At 38.9% G+C, this 23,292-nt stretch overlaps 1 protein-coding gene across 5 annotated transcripts in view; it reads left to right on the top strand.

Annotated features, from left to right (window-relative positions):
* The first annotated feature begins 751 nt into the window (after positions 1 to 751).
* Positions 752 to 23,292, top strand: part of daam2 (dishevelled associated activator of morphogenesis 2) — a 99,020-nt gene continuing 76,479 nt past the window's right edge. For 3 of the 5 annotated variants that reach the window (XM_044141909.1, XM_044141907.1, XM_044141908.1), the window contains exon 1: positions 786 to 952. The gene's annotated coding sequence lies outside the window, so the exon portion shown is untranslated. Of the gene's footprint in view, positions 953 to 21,116; positions 21,336 to 23,292 lie in introns of those variants that run through there. The other 2 variants (XM_044141905.1, XM_044141906.1) reach the window with 2 other exon arrangements.

The following is a 23,292-nucleotide window of genomic DNA, read 5'->3' as shown; positions in this document are numbered from 1 at the left end:
AACAACTCATGATGTGTTGAGAGCCAGGAAAAAATAGAAGAGTCCTGAAAATGGGTTTAAAAGAAGACTGTGAGGGAGACTGCCTAACATGTAGAAACAATCTGCTCTGTAGCACAGCCCAGAACCACCACATGATCCGACACCCATGGGTTAGTGAATCCTTCCAGTCACTGTTGTCATCTGCTTTACAATAAGGAAAAGGACATTAATATGTTAACCTCAAAATTAGTCACACTCCAAGCAGATTAAGGTTTAAAGAAATCTTGTCATTTGTTTCTTCTGACTGAAAGTCATGTTAGCCATTTGGAATGGCACAGCCATAGCCCTGACTTGAGTATAGTACAAAGAGTCTTTGTAGTGTGCAAAATATTAGGGCAATGGCAAGGAGGCCTGTCTGCCTCACTGATTTGGAGGTTGTCACCAAAGACAAAATAGATAAGAGAAATTAAAACTGAATTTCTCCCCTCAAAATTGATTATCCCTTTACCGTGCAAATAATAAAATACAATAAATAAGGTCTGTAATCTGTAGTTTATCTCTGAGGGTTTTTTTTGTTTTGTTGTTGTTGTTTTGTTTTTTTTGTTTTTTGTTTTGTTTTTGTTTTGTTTGTTTTTTTTTGGGGGGGGGGGGGGGGGGGTTGGAAGGGGATGTTAGGGGGGTTGAAGTTTAATTATATAAAAATGTGAGCTGTGATTTTGTATTCTGACATGTTGACAGCCTTCCAGAGCGCGGCGGCTTTAAGGAGGGAGGCGTGGTGCTGCTGTTTTGACCGACTTGTCAGAGCCGTCTCTCCTCACTACACCCTCAGCTGAATGAACAGCCTCGTACACTCAACACGGGGAGATCTGGTCCTCGCTCCGAACCCACATCTTCTGCCCCTGTCTGCCCTTTGACAGTCTCCCAGGATTATTATTACCGAGCGGTGACAGTTTCCTCGCACAGAATCTGGAAGGTGAGTCCATGATCTCCCCGGGTATGGATGGTGAAGGCAGCGGCGTGCCGTGCTGGCTCTACCCCGCAACTCGGAAAGGCAGGGGCGGACTGACGCGCAGGCTGCAATCGGTTGGAGAATGTTTTGGTGTGAAACTGTTGCGGTATTGCTCCTTTGAACAATTTTCCAGTTTTTCTAACATTGAAATGGGTCTCACAGGATAGGAAATGAATCTTTGCTTTGCAGCTGAGCGTGCTTGTTAAGGTCTAATACTGGATTTCAATCTTTGTGTAATGCGTTTTTGATATAATATTAGAGTCTGGTTATGAATAATTGTTACAATACACCCTTATCCCATCAGTTATGAAATAACCTTATAGGCCGCCATTATAGGCTTATTGGTTAATTTATAAGCACTTCTGCGCATGACAGTTTTATGTCCTCTTTATTTCCTCTCAGTACCTTTTTATATCAGCAACTGGTAAGCAGATATGACATAAAGACGGGCAGCAGTGTGTATTCACACGCATTTGACCTCGATTTTATTCCGGTGTAGTGCGTTCACTGGGCTAATCGGCCACATGCTAGTTCTAGCGGGTGTCCATAGAGGGCGCTGTGCCCCCTCAGCTGCTGTGTCATCCTCATTCTGCTTCAGTTCGACCCTCGTCTTAATACATGACGTGCAGGGATGGTTCAGATCTCTAAGCCCATTTCAAATCAGATAGAAGAGCTATCTCATTGCCGGGAATTTAAGAATTCTCAGCAATTCTTAAATTCCCAGCAATTGACTGAGAATGCTGTTTTTTGCTCATCTATATAACAGCACTTTACTTTAAAGGAAAGTTAATTAGAATGAATTAATTAAACACAATCATCCCTTTTGAAGGCAAGTATTTAGATTTGTTTGCATAAGAATCTCAGAACTATACTAGATGTGACAAATCCTTCAAGCTTGTGGTAAAGCAGCAGTTTGCCTCTCTCCTGAATCAAACTTGGCTGCAGGAGTTTTTCAGGTTCTGTTTCCCATCCAAACATTTTCACGTCAAAATATTTCTTTCTCTAACACAAACCAGGAGTTTGGCTGTCTAAATATCAGAAATGAGGGAAAGGGTACCTATTAATCAAGGCGGATATGTGCGTTGTGAAACTAACTCTTATTTAAATACAAGAGAAGAGAGGATACAAGAGAGGAGAGTTAAGCCAAACGGTTTGGGTCTTGAGGGCATCTTCCACTCTTATGTCCCAGGCAGCTTGTGGGTTTATAGGATTGGGGAGTGCACTGAGAGCTGTTTAATCTGACTGAACATCTGGTAGTAATGCAGCGATGGGTCTTCTTGGCCGATTGCTGAGGCTTTATAAGCATAGCAGCATCCTAAGCACAAAATGATCACCCACAAAGCTTTTATTGAGGAGTTATTGGCACATGCAACATTCTTCTTCAATGGATTGGGGATGCAGTGCTTTACTCAAGTTTACCCTAATTTTTTCCATGTTGCAACCATGGACATGATCATTTTTGACTTATGGAATAGACCAGCACAAAAGAATGTGTAATTATGAAGCGTAATGAAAAAAAAAAAAAAAAAAAAGATTCATTGTTTTCCATAATCAACTGAAGCTGTAAACATCCATAGATCAAATGAGCACAATAATAATTAGTGGCACAATTCACAGATATGTCTTTTGTGGTTGAGTGACAAGACAAAAGGGGTCATTTTAAAATAAAAGACCCAAGAAGTTTTGTTAATGCTTCCTACAAGCCAAAAATACTCTGGTCAGATAAAAAGAAAATAAAACCTTTGGGGGTCTGAAGATCTAAGGAAATTAATACTGCATATCACCATCTCCATGGGGACACACATGTAAGTGGAGATTATATTCTTCAGCAGGGAAACTAATGAGAACTTCTAAGAGGATGGAGTAAAATGCAGAACAATACTGAAAGAAAATGTCTAGATGCTGCAAAAGATTTGAGAGTGGGGTAGAGATTTAACCTTCTAGCAGGACATCGACACAACCCAAATTCCGGCCCATATTCATGTGTTGCAATGGCCTAGTCAAAGTGCAGAAATAAATTTGGAGCCTAAAGCAAGACTTGTGTTTGTTTCAGATGCTGTCCATCCAGCTTGTTCAGCTTGAGATGTTCTGTAAAGAGAAATGGGCAATGTGTCTGCTTCTAGAGGTGCAGAACTACAAAGTATTGACTCATGGCATACTCATGCATATTAAATTTTCATTAATAATGCATTCAGCATTCCTTACTTTTCCATTATGCCTTACGTTATGTTGGTTTATCACATATGGCCCCAATAAATGCATATAATTTTGTGTTTTTTAGACTTGAAATTATGAAAACTTATACTGATGTGAGCACTTCGGGTGCTTTGGGAGAATCTGGTAAACTCTCAACTGTTTGAAAACAAAAGCACTTTTAAAAAGAGCATTATGGGTTTGAGGATTGGAATAGATTACGAGATAGAAATGACATTTTAATCATGCCGATCTCACACATAAGTGAGTGATTGCAGGATTTATCCATTCAACTCTGCTCGTTGTTTTCTGCAATTTTTGATCCACATGGCGCAGGCATCAACAGGCTGCTCACTTCAACCCCACCAGACTGTGGTAATGGCTATCGGTGATGGATGGATTTATTGAAAAGCCCTGCTCTTTAGCAGGCCGCCGCTGTCCGAGCAGAGCTGCAATCCACTGAGCTTTTAATGCGCTTTAAGCTTTTCCACAGGTTCAGCTTCAAGTTAGATTTCACATGCAAAACAAATATCTGTCTGATTGTTCTTTAGTCAGGCTGGGAAGGCTTGATCCTACAGAGTTGTTCTTTTTTTTTTTTTTTTTTTTTAGGTCTAGCAGAATCCTTTTTCAGCTACCTGTGTGTTTTCAGAGGACGAGGGCCGGGGGAAAGAAAATATGTCTGACATCCAAGAGTAACTGAGCCACTGGGCTGAGGTGTTCTGCTTTTGGCTGCAGCACTGCTGACTGAGCAGAGGGTAAAACACATGCGTGTGAGTGTGTTTCTGTGGCAGGAAGGATGAGTGGGAGCCTTGATCAGCACGGCATGGCTGGGAACTGGCACACAAGGATTCTGATTCTTAAAGTCTAAACCACCAGGCCACACAGAGGAGTGGGAAGACAGGACCGCTGTTTTGTGGCCTGTAGCTGAGGGGGAATTTCAGTCAGATCTTATAGTGCCTGGTGTTTTGATTGACAGGTTATCTTTCAGCCTTTAAAATTTTCCGGTGATATCTTTGGAACATTTTTGATCTTGGATGGTTGGATGGATCTGGATGGTATCTGGAGGGTTTGATGGATCCAGGGTATCTGATGTTGGGGCTCCAGGTTTCGGGATTGGGTTGATCAGATATCCGGATATTGATCTATATATTTCTCGCTTGAATGATTGTTTCTATAATTTTTGAAGTCACTGTTTCTCTTTAAGATATTCCCATAAAATTTGAATTTATTTGAGGTACCGTTTTGCTGTTGAATAAAAAAAAAAATCTATTCATAAATGAAAAAATTAAATGTAACCTTGTCGGCCCACTGCTCCAATAGTAACACCATGCCAGTGTGACATCATATGCAGTGACTGGCCTCTAAACTGCACAGCTGGGTGCAGATAACGGAGCAGAATGGATGTTTATTTTCCACCGCCCCCCTCCTTTGCATTCCAGCTTCTTATTTATAATGGCCATGATCTCCGGCACTGGGGGCTACTTCTATAAAAGGAAGTTTGAAAACTTTTGCAGACCTTCTTGAAAAAGGAGGCTTTCTTGCTGCATTTTTATGAAGATGTAATCTTTAGATTTCAAATTGGAAGTCATTTTTCCATCAGTTGGTGAAGACAGCAAAGCTTTTTAGGTTTGATCAAATGTCTTGGAAAAAGTCTCGGTAAACTCAACTGTCTTCCAATTAGTTTACCGTTTTACTTGCACTGAAGCCATTACATATCAGTTTATTTTTCTAAACTGAGAGACAAATTATCGCCATAAATATAGATGTGTGGACTTAAATCTTAGCTATAATTCAGTTTATATGCTATGTTCTAAAAACTTTAATCCACTTTCTTCTGATGTAATATAATAGTAGTACTCCTGCTCAAACATAAATAACTCCTGCTTTTAGATATTGGTAATGTGACTCCAGTAACTCTATTTCCCTACTGGAAAACATGACTAGAAAACAGACAACGGCTTTAAATCATTGGCTGCCCAATGCGCATGAATTGTCAAATTTACAGGGGAAAGGTGATGCCTAGTCACTATAAAATGACTAAAATGGTACATAGTTGAGAAGGGGTGAAATGACCAGCTCTTCTTGGGATAAATACCTTATGTACCTTTGATCAAATTGTCATCTTTCTTATCATGTCTGCTCTTAAAACCCAATAAGAGTTAATTACACTAAGCTCTGGAAAATGAACCTTTGAACCTGTTGTCCTCAAACCAATGCCAGAGTGTATCTGATTGTTTCTTTCATCCACCTTCTCCTGAGGGGAAACCTTGGCCTTCTGGGGGTTTTTTTCTTGTTGATTCTTGGGATCGAGACCTCCCTCAATTAGCGCTAAAGCTTCTACATTAATGGTCCAGATGTTCTCTGTGGCCTGACACCTTATTTAATTAGCAACAGATGAGTTAAACATATTACCTTAATGAGGTCGTTTACCAGTGAACTGTGCGAATTTGGGTAAATTTCCCTTTTGGAGGCCCTCTGGCCTCTGAAACTTAAGGTGACTTGCAGGTTAAACAAGTTGGGAGGAATGTTGAGTTTGTGTTTGGATTACTAAGCATCCTCTTGGTGAATTCTTAAATAGTTTTATAGTCATGCATTCTTTCAGATGTGTTCTTCCAAGTCTTCACTTCTAACCTCTCTCCCTCCATCTCCTGTTTCTTTTTTGCTGCTCTGTGCAGCTCTGTTTTTGTTTGATTGTGGGAAAATGTCTCCACTGTCCGTGAGAGTCCCCCGCTCTCTGGACCGGCTTTTCCCTTGGGTGTCCTCCGTACTCTGATACGCTGGGCCCCACCACTGCTGGGCTCTGGGGCCCTTGTTGTCTCAGCAACCACTTGTGGTAAGAAGCAGAATTCATTTGCAGTCTCCTTTAGGCTCTCTCGAACAGCATTTGTAAGGTATTTGTTTGACCCGAACCCTCATTTTTATTGTCAAGCTCGACAGCACAATTTTTCTTTTCAGGTTCCAGTAGGGAGGCTTTAGGGCTTTCAGCATGGTCATAAGGAAGACTGGCATAAAGAACTCCTTACCAATAAATCACTTCAGATGCTGGAATGAGATTAAGTCGACTCTTGATGTGTCACAGACTTGAGAAGGGCCCAAGCTGTTGAAGGTTTACTTTGGCCGTGTATGCAGAGTCCCAATCTTGTTATTGACCTTGATGTGTGAAGTTTTTATCGTACGACAAGCAGTTTTGTTAATCAGATCTGCTATTTGACTCTTGCCTTCATTAGGATGCTTCTTAAAGCTTTTTACTTTTAGTTTAAAATTTTCTGTATCGTGTTGCTTTTAGCAAAAATGTATTTGTATTTCAGTGTTTATACTACCTTTTATTTTTTGGAATCTTTGTGGGACTCCCCTGAAATAGAGGCAACAGCTCAACGGTCAAGAAGTACAAGGAGTGTGTCTTTTTCTTTGCTTGCTTCCTTCTTCACATCCCTGTTTTCCTTCCCTTCTTGATTCCTTGCTTGCTTTCCTTTTCTCTTCCCTTTCTTCATTCTTGTCCTTGCTTTCTTCCTCACTTTTTTTTTTTACCTTGCGAAAGTATTTCCATTTTTTCTTTCCTCCTCTTTTTTTGTTTCATCCATGTTTCTGTATATTCTTTTTTGTCTTGTGCCCTTTCATCTTTCCTCTGTTGTCTAGCTTTTTGTGGATGAAATCTTAAGGTACTCCAAAGACTATAGTCTTCAGTTCTTGAAATGATAATGTTTTATAATATTTTTTGTGTTTATATTTTAAAATGGGTGAGAATGACAAAGAGTGCTTGAACTAAGTGTTTGGAAAAGTTGGACATTTTCCACGAAGAATGGACAGAACCACAGGAATGTGCCTTTACTTCGAAAATCCCATTTATCTGTAAATTTCATAAAAATTGGCCAGTTCTCCAAATGGCATAGCTGTCCTTCTCAATCTTCAATTCAATTTGAGTAATTCACTTTACTGGTGTGGCTAATGTGTTTTACTGAAGTTATCTAATGCAGGAGCGCCTCAATTTAACAAGATCTAGGATGCAGATGGATCCCATTCACTTACTGTATTTTCACTAATCCATCTTAATATTCTTATCCTGATTCCATCTTCAGGGGCTGGAAACTCAAACAAACATAAACGAAAATATTGGAAGAACGAGCGCACTATATCGGGCCGGAATCACTCCAGAGATCTCGCATTGACTCAAAACCAAGCTCCTAAGGAGTAAAACATTTTAAAAGATAAACACCATCATAACTCTTCCACAGAGTTTTAGATGACTAAATTTGGCTTCTACATTCTTCCCATGCATTTCTTTTTAATCGTGTAATAACTTTCTGTTATACTTCAAAGCTCCTTAAGTAGAATAGAAAGCATTGATGGGCATTTTTACTGTGGGCTTCAGGCTTCTCACAGACCCTAATACATCTTCTGAGCTCACTGCCATTTCTTTCAGTCTGAGCATTGAGATGGATTTAGCAGTTAAAGATCCTGGAACGGTGTTGCAATTTTTTTCTTCTTCTTTTTCTTGCTGTGGTGTAACTAAAAAAAGCAATCCGAACAGTGGACCTGAGCCATGTCCTTCATGCCAGAAACTTCTTTATTCAGAATGACAAACTGCTTGGTTGGCACGACTACAGGATTCAGGAGAGGAATGAATACGGTTCTGTCTCTAGAGAAATATCCTGAGAAAGGGGGTCTTCTGCTTTCCTCCCTCGGGAGAGCAGATTGATCTCCAGCAGGCTTAAATGGACTGTTGAAAGGCGAGGTGTTTATTTGTACCATTTTTATAAACGACACCACTTCTCCAGATCTAACTTCATCGGCGTGTTCTCCATCATCTGGAATCACTAACGGGCTGTCCCATTTCACCTGCAACTTCGACCTCATTTCTCACTCTCTCCGTACACTTTGGTTTTCCTGAGACTTTGTGTGACATAAATAATAATTGTTGATAAAAAACACAGGTGCTCATGTTGGTTCTGGTTCCAGTTTCAAAATTCATGTCCCGCAGATGGAAGAGGAACCCAGATAAAACAGATGTCAGCGCCCTCTGATATACACTCTTCAATTCCCTCAAATATCCCCTGCTGATTCCCTTTCCTCCTTCATTTCTGCTGTTCTTTTAGTTGCTAAGATACACCACCTTCCATCAGCCTCCTCCTTTTCCTCCCTTGCACTGGTCAGCAACCTCTCTGGGCAAAATGATGTTTTTCTTCTGCGTCTCCTTGTATAAACTATCAGCCATCAGCATTAAGGAAATCCTTCTGTAAACAAATGACAAGAGACTGTTGGATGAACTCAAATGACCTGATCATGTCCAAGCAACTGTGGAGATGAGGATATTTTTAGATCCCAGTTTCTATATCCATGACCCTGTGTCCCTCATTGATGGTTGTACAAATGAAACATTCTTATTTTTCTAAATCTAACTTTCACAGTTTTTTTTTTCTTTTACTCATGTTGTCCATTTCTGATGTTTGACCATAGACATATGTGATACAGTTTTCCACTGAGAAATTAGAGAACTGACTCAGCTCTGAGAGATCCACCATCCTTCACTTATTTACCTGCTGTATGCCAGGATGTCCAGAAACGTTTCACCTCTTTTTTTTGGTATTTATAAAAAATTCTAGTCAATAAAAAGTAGACGAAAATAGTGTCGTAGGTGTTGCTGTATGCTTTGTTTTTACCAGTCAGAAACAGGCTGCTCACCAAGCAAGATGAACAGGATCTATTTAGAAAATGTGTGAAAATGCTGTGAAATTCCCCAAAAAATGTTTTGAAGGAGTTTCAGAGAGCAGATGGTTATTCACAATTGTAAAAGGTCTTGTTTTTAGTATTAAGTATTAAAAAAAATTAAAAAAAAGATTGGCAGTCAGACAGATTGCTGTCTGTGCACACTGGGTGGGGAATAGTTCAATCTGGGAGTGATGTTGAGATGAGCAGTAAACCTCCTGTGTGTGTGCCAAACCAGCAGACATGTATTAAATGCACTGGTCTGGATTAACAGTGCAGGAGGTTGATATCTTTATCATCATTTAATAGCTCTTTTTTTTTTTCAGTGTCCAGGCCGGTGTGCTCCTTCAGGCAGTGATCCATTGTTTAGAAACCATTTGATGTCCACACTCCCTCCATCATCTCAGCTTTCATCCCACTAACGTCCCATAGTCCAGAAGTCACAGAGATATTTCAGACCAAACGATATTGTGATCATCGGAGGGGCAAATAGGGGTGACAGAAGGTCAGGGTAGTGTTGCCGCCTGGCTTTCCTCAACGTCATCCGCTGGGATTTATGGTGGCAGTGGGGGTGGATTAAAGGTATTAGGCAGACAAACTAGACCCTAGGTTCAGACATTGTGCAAATACTTCTGCATCCATCCACTAACATGTCTACCCCTGTCCACGCAGTGCCTTTCCACCTCCTCTATTATGCTGACAAGCAGAATCCTTAGAATAGGCAGTTAAATAGCAGACCGACCGAGGATGGAGATCAGCTGCCGCATAAAAATAACATAAATTCTTATTTTATTCTTATTATAATTGTTGTTATTATTATTATTATTATTATTATTATTATTATTATTATTATTATTATTATTATTATTATTATTATTATTATTATTATTATTATTATTATTATTAAGGGAAATGCAGTCAGAATTTCAATAATAAAATTAGTTTTATTTTGGTAAATTCAGCATGCAGATGTAGAAGTTTAGGCAATACATATTTTGATAGCAACCTTGTTTTGGCAGAAGGACTGATCCATGTTTAAAACCTTTTACCCTGTTCCTTTCTGTCTGTCCTTTCCTTGCATCATTACAACTCCCTTGCACAGGCCCAATTTGCTGCCAGGTTGTCATAGCGACCAGCCGCGGTACATAAACCGTCTGAGGTCTGGCGAACCCAGTGCAGGAAGTTTTGTGCATTCCTTATCTCTCACTCGCTGCAAGGACCACATCAGCAAACTCAAGCCTCGTTTAATTTTGCTTTGATTTTACCCTTTTTTTTTTTTTTTCCAACAAGGCTGAAAAATGAAATCTTTGAGGTCTGAACCACTCATAGTGATTTTATAAGTGTTTGGAAATGGATGAAAGGTTTGTGGAGACAGAATTGAAGTAAGAGGTGGTTATGTTGTTGAAATGTTGGAAATTTTCAACAATCCATCATATTTTGTGTCTACTTAATTCAGACATTCACATATGAAAATGAAAAACACATTCTTACCATCCTGGCTTTACGTTTGTTAGATTTCATCCAAGATCTGTTGAAAGTGGAGACGTAGCTCCCGATTTATGTTTATGCTTATGTATGATTTTATCTTTGACGGAGAATGAAGGGAGAAAAAAAATTACTGCTTACAAGCCAGTAATGTGCAGTTCCAGTTTACTGACTAAGATTTAATTTCTTCTTTATTTTCATAACTAGAACACGGATGGAGCGATGAGCACAGCATTTCAAATCATCTCCAAAAGAAACATGGCGACAGGTGAGGAGCACTAGCATCCCCCGGCGTCCATTGCTCCACCATCCAAATGTCAGAGATCGATGCTGGTGCTTTTTGAAAAGGCTGCTTTGAAATGTGTCAGAAGGTCACTGAGGTCTTATATTACATCCTCCAAAGCATTCCGGAGGGGAATTGTAAGCGCCACAGTTACTTTGTGTTCCTAATAGTTCCCCTTCCCACTACAATCCTGCTGCTGTGGGAGGAAAAAAGAAAAGTCAGACTCATTGTTCTGGGAAGGAAACCAAGATGCAGAGAGGAAGAGCAGTGGGGGGGAAAAAATGCTGACCCACATTTTTGTTGCAGTTTGTACTGGGACACAGCTTTAGGACCTGGCCATTTAGCTTAAACGGCATGTAATCGGGACAATGTGTGTTGACAGGTCTCTGCCAGAGGAGATGTGATTAACTCAGATTTGGAGTACGAGGCCAAGGTTTTTGAGCAGGTTGTCATTCTGTTGAAGTTAAAAAAAAAAAAGACAGCTGCTCATATTGTTAGAAACATGCTTGGCTTGTAACCTGTTCTTGCCCAGTCTCTGGACATGAAAACATTTTTACATCTATACTCTGTGTGTGACTGAGTAAATCCTTTTGCTGGACCTTGAGATTGTATGCTACAATTTCACTGTTTTCTCTAATAACATGAAAGAAAGACACTGATTCATTGATGTCATTCCTACAAAAGAAATTAAATTCTGTTTAAAGAATTAGTCTGAAAAGTTTTACCACACAATTCTCTTGTGATTCATTGTTACAATTACATTGTAACAATTCATTGTTACAATTACATTGTAACAATTCATTGTAACAATTCATTGTTACAATTACATTGTAACAATGTAATTGTTATTACATTGTTATTGTAATAACAATAACAATGTTATAGTTATTACATTTTAAAGGTAATAACAATAACAACAACAACAACAACAACAAATACAGGGCAAAGCAGTTTTCGCAAAATATTGCCAAAATTGTCAAAATTGTCGATTTCTCACATGCTTAAAAATATTTTTGAGATAAAAATGCATGCACTGGTCAAAGCTCTCTCTCTCTTTTTTTTCCTCTACTTTTAGCTAAACCTCTTGTCATTATGCTCCTGCTGTGCTGACAATCTGTTGTATTTCAAATTATTAAAGGCCTGCACATTTTTAGGCGGCAATGCTGTCTGAGTTTAGTCTTTGTGTTTTGCAGTATTCAAATGAGATATGAGATCTGTTTAGCAGCCAGTCTGTGGAAAACCCTGATTTGTGGATGTGTTTGTTATGCCACAGTGGTTTCATTTGAACTCCATCAGTCATCACCCTTGTGATGGAGAGACTTGTTTGCTAGCTTGATTTCACAAGCTTTGTGGGTGTTTGGGTGTTTTTTTGTTTTTTCTTATACATACACTTTTAGCAACGGAAAATGAACAAACATGTTGTATGGGCATGTCGGTGTGTGTCGCTAAGAAAGCAGATGGCTTTCCAAGCCACGTGCCACTGGTTTCCAGTCTAAAGAGTCCACTTGGAGCTCAGCTGGCTTTAATCAACGTAATCGTTCCCCACTCGTGTGGGTGAGTGGTGCTCGATGGATCCCTAAGCGACACCTCCCCTTCCACCTCTGCTCTCTAGCAACACTCCACACAGCATGGAGTGATACTGAATATATTTATATTGTCTCTCTTACGCACACAACAGTGAGAAGGCTGAATGTGTGCTCGCACACTTCCATCTGTTTATTTAGTCATTCTAGTTCACATAAATATGCATACCTATAGGATTACTGTGATTTCTATGTTTATTTTGTAGCTTTTTAAGAGTTATGTCCTAATTGCTGTTTATAACCAAAGAAAATTAGAGCATAATTTTATTTAAGGGTGAAAGTAAATGTGAGGTTCTCAGGTGCTGGTTATGTTACTTCCTTGGAAGACTCTGTACATTTGTATTTTGGGTTGTTTCCTACCAAAAATGTCAGGTCCAAAAGGAGCCACTAACCACCAGGCTTTTCATATTACAATGTTTATTTGGTACTTGCTTTGGCAACCAATGATTTTAAGAAATTTTCAACAATCCACTAACAGTCTGCTGTTAGCAGTTGTGGTTATGCAAGGCCTATGGTTGATTTGTACTTGCAGGAGGCTGCTCAAAGTTATTTTAGTGTGATCAGGGGCCATATCCTGTCATATTTTATTAAAGTCAACTGGACAAAATGAGATTTTGAGCTGGGAAATATTACATTTAAAAACTGTGTAAAGCCACGATATGCTTGGAAGAGCTGTGATCCAGCTCTTCCAAGCGTAGGTGGAAGAAGCTGTTGACAAGACAACTAGTCGTGCATTCACAACTCTGATCTCTGTGGTAGAATGGCAAAAAGGCAGCAATGTTAAAACAAAGCCAGTAGCCAGACAACCCATGCAGGGGATACTTCAAACACCTAGAAAAAGATTTGTTCTGATCTGTTGAGATCAATATCTATTTTTTTCTCGGCTGCATAGAAAATGCTGGTGAAGATTCTTTCATCGACAGGGACAGAAAGCGGGTCAAATTTCACGGGTAGATGGATGGAACTAGAAGACTTTACAGTCTAGATTCCAACATGATTACAACCCATACTGTTACCAACTTGGCTCATAGTTGGCAACAAAATAGGAGACTCCACAGACAAAGCTTAACTTGCTCAAATTTATTGTCAAAAAACTGTTCATTGTGAAAAGAAAAGGTGATTATGTCAATAGTAGAAAAAAACATTCTGCCTGACTTGCTGATAAGATTGAATGACACAGAAATAAGAAAAGAGGTGTAACTAGAAACATTTTGGAAACAATTTGGAAAACCAGCCTCCCAGAGAGAGAGAAAAAGATGAGAGAGTCCTAAAGCTATCTTTACATCTGTCAAACCCACCGCTCAGGTGCCACTGGACCTAAAATGAGTTAACCCAATCACCACATTATAGTGATGAACAAATATGCCAAACCTAAAGCTCCCAAGCCATCACAATACAAATACATTCAATTAAGAATCTGTGGAAAACTTGGAAATTGGTGTTCTCCATCCAATCAATTCACAGTTTTGTAAACCATGTATTACTTCTATGTGACGATTACAGCCAGATTTATTTTGCTCTTTTGTGATAAATTGCAATAAACTAACTTTAAAGATTGTGGTTCTATTCTTACAAAATTGTAATGTTCAGGGGTTATAAAAATGTTTACAAAGCACTGCAGCTTGGGCCAATCATAGAGTCAGGGTACGACTTAGCAAATGAAAAAACTGACATGTTTTGTACCACACACCTCTATTTATGAATTTGTGTTTAGATTCATCATCCATTTCTTGATTTCGTCTTCATTGCCTGAATATTGGTTGTAGATCAACAATATTAACTCTGAAATCTCTCAATGCTGCAGCTCTGTAGCCCAGTAGCAATTTTAAAGGCTGGGGAAATTTGTACTGTTGATATTCCTCTAAACTTCAGTGACACATGTGAAAAAAAATGGAGTCACTAATTAAGGTCGCTGCTCTTATCAGTTCAAGTTGGGTGTAATCAACACTCATTCTGTCTGTGTACATACAGGTCTGATAGCTTCCTGCAGGCAGGACTGACTTTGCTTATCAGCTTAAGGCACTGGAGTAGTTCTGACTTAGTCCTGAAACTTAAGCATCTCGCAAACCTTTTTGTCTCTATATGTATCCACTGGAGGATGTGTTGACTAAGCAGACAGCAGCTTGATACATACATATACACATAATAAGCTGGTAGATGATGTTCAGGGAGCCCCTCAGCTAAATTTAGCGTTTGATGTTTGACCTTTCCCCCTGTTTATGAGGAAGCTTTGCAGATGGACTCACTGTTTTTGAGTGATGTTGTCAAGACAAAGGTCAGCTGAAATGTGGTAACATGTGCTTGTCAACAGTTAAAATCCATTTTATTTATGAGAATGTAGTTCATTTTGCAAAACAAAATTACTGGTGCTTGAGGATGCAGACAATGGGCATTCCATAATCAGTTCTTAAAATTGCTCTTTGTGCCCTTCTCAGATTACATGTTGTCATGCCTGCCTTTACGCCCAGAAGTAATAACTACAGAATCATGGCTGGAATGAGCAGTAGATCAGAACAGACTGTTCCATCCAAGTGCAGAGATAAACAGGAAGTGTTTGTTATTCTTCTGACATCCTAAGGGAGCTCAAAAGATTCCCTCCAGCAAAGTGCAATACCCATCTATCATTCCTAGCATTACAACAAACAAAAAGAAGGGCACAATGGAAAAATAGGTTAACTTTATGCTTATTTTCATCACAGGTTTCCATGGGTTGATTGGACCTGTTGGTTATTCAGAACAAGAGCATGATTTTTGAAAAGCATGCTTTGTTTCTGCAAATGTTTGTACTAGGTATTAATCTTAGTTAAGTAGTCAATGTTGTATATAGTGCAATTAAACTTTAGAACAAGTAACTTAAAATTAAGACTACTAATGACAATCTTGCATGCATAGCTACAAACAAAATCCAGAAATATTATTACAGGGTACTGAAATTGCTATTCTATCGTCTCTAAATGTTCTTGCAAGGTTTAGATGAATAAGGAAAGGAAGATTAACGTTGTTTTGACTCTGAAATGCAAAAAGTACCATTACATCATAGTAAAAACTGCATGATGTTTTTACCATGAGCAATTTGAAGTGCTCATGTTATTGTGATCTTTGCATGCCAGCCTCTGTTACTTTAGTACATGCTTATTTGTTCACTGATCCAGATGAAAGTTCCCTGTATTGGTTTGAAAACTTTTCTTTTGGTGTCGACTGTCAAATTCTCTTTTTCAGAATGCCTTTTTGAGTTTAGTAATGCATTTTCAGTTTTTTGATTAGTTTTGTGTGCTTTGTCTTACTCTTATTCTTTAAATCAACAATTATAATGCTGCTGTAGGAATCTAAAGAAAATTGACCTTGGTTGTTTGGTCCACCGCTGAAGTTGCTGGCCTTTTAAGAGTTTCACGGCAATAACTAGAGCACAGGCGTCAGGGAAGAAGGGTGGAAAGGCCATGAATGCAGACACACCTGTTCGTAGGGCATGACTCCCCGTTTTATTGAGATTCTGTGACAGTCTTGACCCAGAGCGTTGGTCTCACACAGAGCCGTGGGCATATATTTTATCTCCAGTGTCGAAAACAGATCTAAACATTTTTGTCACCCTTCCCAGACATTCTTCACCACACATGAACCTGTGATGTTGCCTTGATTTATGAAGCTTTGGATTGGTTCTAAGAACAGACATTATTACTTGGAAGGTAGATTTAAACTTTGGTTTCAGACTGGTGACGGGATTTGGACGGTCATATAAGTAAATGTCAGAAATTACAGTGTCAGTTGCACAGCTGAAATTGGTTCCCTAATATATGGAAGATCCCATGCTGCCAAATTAATGATGACTTTATTAAAAATGAAAGCATCTGGAAAAAGAGCAAAGTCTTCAGTTTTTTTTTTTCATCACTATACTGTCGATCACTGTTCTTCTCCTCATAGTGAACACACCTGGGTTATATTGGCCAAAGGGGAGCTATGAAATAAGACTCGTTGTATAGGAGGTATGATTTTCATGTGGACCCTTTGTACCTAACATCTCATATTTCGAACTCCTAAAGGTGTTGCCTATTATGAAGAAACTGTATTCACTTTTGAAGGTTTCGTTCTATATTTAATGTTCACTATTACATGTGAAAACTCCAACAGATGGCTTCCAAGCTTGAGCATTCACATTGTTATACTTTTAATGTGCATTGCTTAACAGCTTCATTGTTTTATATCTCAAAACCCTCTTACAGTTTCTGTCTCATTAAGACTTAAAGTGTTTAATTCATTTGGCTACAAAAAATGAAAATAGAAAGTCTGTTAATAGTGTTCCATATGCAACCTGGGTAGGTCTGGATATGTATGGAGTCAATAGATATTTTCCAAGACTGCATAAGCAGTACAAAAATAAAATGGAGTTTGGAATATTTTCTATCCATCCATCCCACAAAAGCTTGAACGTGCTGCAGACCATACTAGTATTATGGGATTTTAACAGCTTTTGCATTTTTTACAATCAATACTTTGCCTTAAAATATATAGTGAACATTTTTGTGTTCTTGCAAACATGCCTGAAATGTCCAGTTTTGGTTTTTGCTGCAACACCAGTGAGCTTTTCTTGCTTATCCTTTGGCAAAAGCACACAACAGTACTTTTTATTCTTTTCTTTTTTTTAAAGGAGATTTGAAATAAATAAACCCTTGGTCTACCAACAAAGCATTGGCATTCAGCTGCTGCCCTTTTTGTGTGAGAGCAATTACCCTTCACGGTTGCTTAAAAACTGATCCATCACACTGGAAAGGGGAAAACCAGAAATCTGAATGCAGCCTTTTTATTATCACTGATAAACTGAATTAAATCATTGCATGGTCAATCAAAGACTAATACTGATGCCCTTCATGCCCAGCGATCACAGTATTACATCATCGGTTAACATGATGAGGCCATCATGAATCAGTCAGCGGAAAGCTGAACAATTGTCCAAACATAACAGCATTTAGCTGGCACATATCCACACAGACACAAGATGTTCTGTGGGAGCTGGCGGTTGGATGATCTTTGACCTGACTCAGTCTGCCTCCTCGACAAAGGAACCCTTCAGATGCCCATTACTTTTAGTAAAAAAAAGAAAAATGTGTTTATGATGAGTAATCTTGGGCTTGAAGTTAAATGTAGGTTCCCTTGGTTTTACAATTCTACATACAAAGTTAAGAGAGACTGAAGTTAAAAGTAGAAAATAAGAGTAAGTACCAGTGTGAAGAGTCACCATAAGGATGCGGTCACTACATTTAGATTTATTGAATGCTGATTTGCTATGTTTACTTTATAAAGATGGATGGATTAGAGCTCCCAGCAATTGTGATTTATAGCTAGCATACAATTAGACCATGTACACAGGATGTGCCCTCACGTTTACACTGTCAAGAGTTCAGGCTTTGTGACAGCTGCGGTACTTTTCTCGGTGGCAATTTATCTTTGCGTGGGCGTGGAAGGGTTGATTGTGTGCAAAGTGCTGCCGTGAGGAATTCCTGGCTTAATCAAAACAAACTTAAATAAGAGCTGTCTGGTCCAAAAGAACCCTAAATAATACTGTAAGGAATGGCATGTTGTGAAACATGACTGCATGCCATGTTAGGACTAAGAGTGACTGGGTTGGAGGAGAATTTAAAGCTTTTCTCCGATGAGTAGCTTGAAAGAAATGCCAACTTCTTTGGAACTTAATGGCTGTTTCTTTGCGACTATGCAGACTATCAAGTTTGATCACTCAAATGCAGCTGATTGAGTCGCTTAAAGTAATAGGTTATGCCAATCTTTACCAGCAAACCTGTTTTTGAATCTGTCATGACTTTCATAGTTTTGAATGAAATCATATTCTGTTTTCTCCACTTGACTTCAAGTGACAATATAGAAATATAGATGAGCGTTGAGTAGGAAAAATAAACCCAAGCATGTCCTGAAAAAATAATAGAGCAGATGGCCTTATTACGTAGTGGGATGGGGGTATGATACTTATCTCAAGCATGTGAAACTGGCTCCATTTGCCTCAATTACCAGGTTTTGATGGATGATACAGGAGTTGTCCAAGTGCACTTAGCCAGACTGGAGCTGGAGCTTAGTCTATTCCTTGGGGGTACTTCCTAGGAGTATACTTCGGAGGTTTGGGAATAGTGAGGTAACCCTGGAGAGAAAGTGGAAGTGATGCTGCTGTGAAAGAGAGAGGGAAACCACAGGAGCGGAAGTGGACGTCTTGGTGATAAGTCTGCTTCTCCTTGCTGGGTTAATGGATACATCCCAAGGGCTTGCTTAGGAATGGACTTGGGCATTACTGCCTGCGACTTGGTGTCATCTATCTTGTGTCCCCTGAGAAAAACAAAAGAAAAATAGCATTATAATCACCTATTTTTCCTCCACATTCCCTTTTCTTATAAATGTCTCCACTTTGTGTGTGGCAATACATCTTTGTGTCAAACAGAACTGATATCTGTTGTTATTTTACCGATATATTCTGCTATACAACATTTTTCAAGTGATATATTTGCAGTGTTGTTTTTGAAAAGCTAAAGTAATCAATAGAGATCCACTGATAAATTGACTGGTGACTAGAGGTGGAGTTTTTAAATGCTCAATTATTGGTTGCCAAATGGGCAAATATTGATTGGTTTTGGTTAGCTGAAAACTAAAATTTACATGCCTTTTTTTTTTTTTTCAATCAGCGAATGGATCATACCTACTTGCCAGCATACCACTCTTCTGTACAGACGTTGTTGCAAAGCGCTGAATGTGATAAATGCTTTTTTTCAGTACCGCTGTGGTGTTTAAAATTAAGTCAGAAAAGGCAGAAAGACAGAAGGAAGATTCTAGAAAGAAAACTGCCTTTTTGCAAATTGGTACTTTTAAAATAGCATTAAGCCAACAAAAACGAGATGAAAGCGTAACTGTAAGTAATTACCTTTCATACGTATTCAGTTCTATGTCATGCCACATGCTGGGGTAGCTTAAGATGCATTTTCTCCATAAAATATAATATGTAATCTGAAAAGAAAAGCTACACATGGAGATTAAAGCATAATATCTGACTCTAATCACGTTTGAGTGTTTAATCTAATTGTGTTTCGCTTAAGCCTATTAGAAAACTGAAGGGATAAGGCAGTGTAAAAAGCAGGTGGTCCTTTTTTTTCTGAAATTCAGTTTACAAATATTTTTTCATTTGTAACCTGAAAGGAAATGCACATCCTCAATAAATGATTCTCTTTTTTGCATCAGAAAAAATAACCCGAGGAAAATGAATACGAAGCTGTTTTCAAGTGACAGTTTTATTTACTATGGAAATGATGCTATCCAAACCAACGTGGCCCTATGTGAAAAGTAATTGGCCCATAAACGTAATAACTGGTTGTGTCATGCTAGAGGGAGGCAATTTCTGCCATTTAGCATTTGAAATAACTGGTAATCAGCCTTGTACTCACTGTGGAGGTACTTTTGTAGTATTAGTTCAGCTCCATTTGAAATGTTTTTTTGTTGGGTTTTTTTTTTTTTACATAACCAGGCTGTTTGAGGTTATGCCACAGCATCTGAATTTAATTTATGTGCAGACTTTGACTAGGCCATTTCAAGTTCTTATATTTTATATTTGATTTGGATCATTGCCTTATTGCATAAACCTAGTGCCCTTGTGCTCAATATCACAAACCAAATGCCATGAACTGTACAATTTCTTACAGGATTTTCGTATATAGAGCAGAATTTGTTGTTCCATCAATTGGGATATTGCATATTATAGAACATTGTTTGATTTTAGAGATGACATCCTTTTTTTCCAACTTTGAACCAGATGTAACGAATGTGTACCTTCCAAAATGTCCCCCTTTACTCTCCATAGTAGACATAATATTTAACTCTACTCGTCTTACTCAAAGAAATCATCAATTGTATTTACTGAGGTTTTATCTGATTTTGAAATTTGTTTGATGACCTGAAACATTTGTCTGAAAAAAAAAAGTAAATGCATGTAAGGGAATAAATGCTTCTTCTTGGCATTATACCAGAATGTGGAATCAACACCACACGGTTCTCAGATTGGTTCTCAGATTTTATATTTAGTTCAAAAGTTCATAATGCTTTGTTTTCGAGTTCTGTTTTCCTTTTAAAGCTGGATGGCTTGAGGTTTTTCGGGGGCAATGAGCAGAATGCTGTCAGTCCTAACTAGTGCAGTTGGGAATTTTTGTTGTTGATCTTTGCTCCCACTAACCTCACTTTTATCCTGACTTGACCTCTGCTTCTCAGACATGTCTATGACATGACCCTCCCCCCTGCAATTCCATGCATAACATTAGACTGAGTTAATGCTGTGAACTTGACAAAGCCAGCTGAATTTTTTCCAAATGATTATTTTCATTATCTAGCATGCCATCTCACCGTCTTGCCTTCTCAATGAACACTGATTGGATCTCAAGAAAATCTGTTTCCTGGTTGCGTCACAGCTGTTATTTCTAATTAAAAATGGCATGTTGCTTTGTTTTGTGCTGTTGCGCTAACAACAAGATTCCAACAACAGGAAGGTGGCTTTCCTTTGGGCAACTCTTGTGGTATGTCTTGGTCTTGCCTTTCTGTTCCCTGCTTCGGGTGGAGTTGCGATTGCCTGCATTGTGGGAAATGCAAGCCACTGAGGGTCATTTCCTCTCGTCTTACCTTCTCCCCTGGCCTCACAGCTGTACTGTACTTCCATGCATGTATTGCCACAGAAAATCTATCACCTTGTTACTGAAATCCACATGGATGCTGTCATATGTTAGGCCTGGAATCCAGAAAGGGAGGGCAGGAGGGATGAGCAATCAAAAGAGGGAGAGGGTGGGGGTGAGTTGGAGAGGACAGTGTCAACAGCTTCGCTTTGCTTTGAGCTCAGTCAGCTGAAATCCACGGCTCGACTCATAGCTCAGAACGCAAGTGGATGAAACACAAGAACCCCGTTAAAACTAAGCCCAGATATGGAATCTGAGAGAAATTATCTGAATCCAGAAGCTGCAGGAATGCTTTGAATCTGTTTTGTAAACTTACTTTGCGGAGTGATTCTCTTTCTTGAGTCGTAGTAACAGGAAGAAAAGAAAATTCATCCCTTAGTGCACCGTCTGTGAACTGAGTAAGTAGGACTTATTTGATTTTGATGCCTCTAACTTTTTCTGGCCATAGAGAAAGCTTTGTTCTCTCTTGCATACAAGATGTTTAATGCGGTTTGTTTGTGCATTTTGTCCTTTTGCTCAGTCCCACCAGGGAAAACCGAACTGCTGCTGACTATAAAATAAAGAGTTAGATGCTCTGCAGAACTGTAGCAGCAGGGCAACAAAGGGCTTCTGTTCCTCCATGATAAACATTCTATGTTTTACGTTGCTGTAACTTGTGGGCACGCTTTAGGTCAAAAGCAACAATGAAGGCATGGATGTGAAGTGTGTGTGGTTTTAATGTTTGAGCTCTTTATTCAGCAGTGTTGACAGCACATCCTGTCGGACCCCCAAATCTACTGGTGCAGACTGGTGATACACTGGAGTTTATTTTTAGATATACTTCCTAGAGGTTTTGCTCCAGGGAAAGTAATTTTCTCTGAATTTTGCAAATGTTCAGTAATCTGCTTGTGTTTTTGTTTTTTTTTCTTTCAGTGTTAATCTTGTAAGGAGTTGGAACAGATTGATGCTAAAATTGTTTTTTTTTTTCCATTCAAAAGATCTGCGAATTGTTCAGCATGTCAAAAACCAACAGAGAATGAGATGTGTCGTGTGATGGGGAAGGCCTATTTCAGGCATCCATCTGTATCTCATTGCACATCAATCACATGGTCAAAGCCTTTGGTGCTGGTTGTCAGCTCAGCATTCAGCCTGGCAGCCAGACATTCCATATATCCTGGAAGGACAGAACATATTTGCATCATAGTCTGCACAAGGCATGGGTCAGTGTGGGATTTACACACTATACATTAAAACCTTTTCATAGATAGAACACTTCTATCTCATTTTGGTGTTGACACAAAAACCTAAAACTGAAAATATTAAAACAGAAGACACAAGTATTCCAACTGGTTTAAAATATAGTATTGGCTAACATTGTTCATTTGATGCATAGATTTGAGCAAAACATACACAAAATTGACTTAAGGTTTAAGTAAATGTTCTGTTTTCCCCCTTTTTATAGCGTAACATAAGTTATAAGCTGATATAGGGTGGAAATTTATGTGCAACCAATGCAACCCTGTAATTTATTTTTCATCTGACCACATTGGCAAAACTTGGATGGCGCTACGGCGCAAAACCAGCGATCATCATTCGTCAGCTTCTGATGAAACTCCCTGGCATCGGCTCGATCTTCCCAACGTGTGATTAAAGATGCCAGCTAATGTATTCAAATTGACATGACAACATGGTGCTCTTGATTTACATACGCCTTAAATAAATGATCTCATAGTCCAGTCCCCTGGGGGAATTGTTGTGCATCTTGTGCATGTACATGCCTGCTTCAAATAGTTGAAGCATGCCTGCCTCAAATAGTGTGACAGCATCTTTCTGTCGCACTGAAGAGGAAAGTAATCAATTTTAACTTGGGTCTGTTGAACCATGGTTACATTTAAAGAGTGCATGATACCAGACCTAAGGGGTGGAGTTTGAGACCCCACACCAAGTGCTGATTAGAACGCTGAAAGAACCCTGTACCAGTGTTTTCGGATATGTTTGCAATAAGAGGACAACATTTTCCCCATTTCCACCACATTAAGAGTTTACCTCCCTTTACATTCACTTTGACAATGTTAAAAAAATTCAGCTGGAGGTTTTGCTTAGATATCATAAAAACCAGTGCCGTCGCTGCACCATCAGTGCTTTTTTTTCATAATTTATCACGTACTTCTGATCTGTCAGGATTAGAGTGAACAAATGGCAACCAACTGGCAACTCGATGATGAAGACGACAGGATGATTGGTAAAGCGGCTTTAATCAGCAATTTTACTGAAAATTGCTGATTACTTTGCTGAAAATTGCGTTTTCAGCAAAGTAGTTAGAATGAATGACCAGGAATAGTCTGCCACTTCTTAAAAAGGTATTATGTTTCTCTC

Source organism: Gambusia affinis, linkage group LG16, assembly GCF_019740435.1.
Source record: "Gambusia affinis linkage group LG16, SWU_Gaff_1.0, whole genome shotgun sequence".
NCBI lineage: Eukaryota > Metazoa > Chordata > Actinopteri > Cyprinodontiformes > Poeciliidae > Gambusia > Gambusia affinis.
This window is presented reverse-complemented; position numbering and strand designations above follow the sequence as displayed.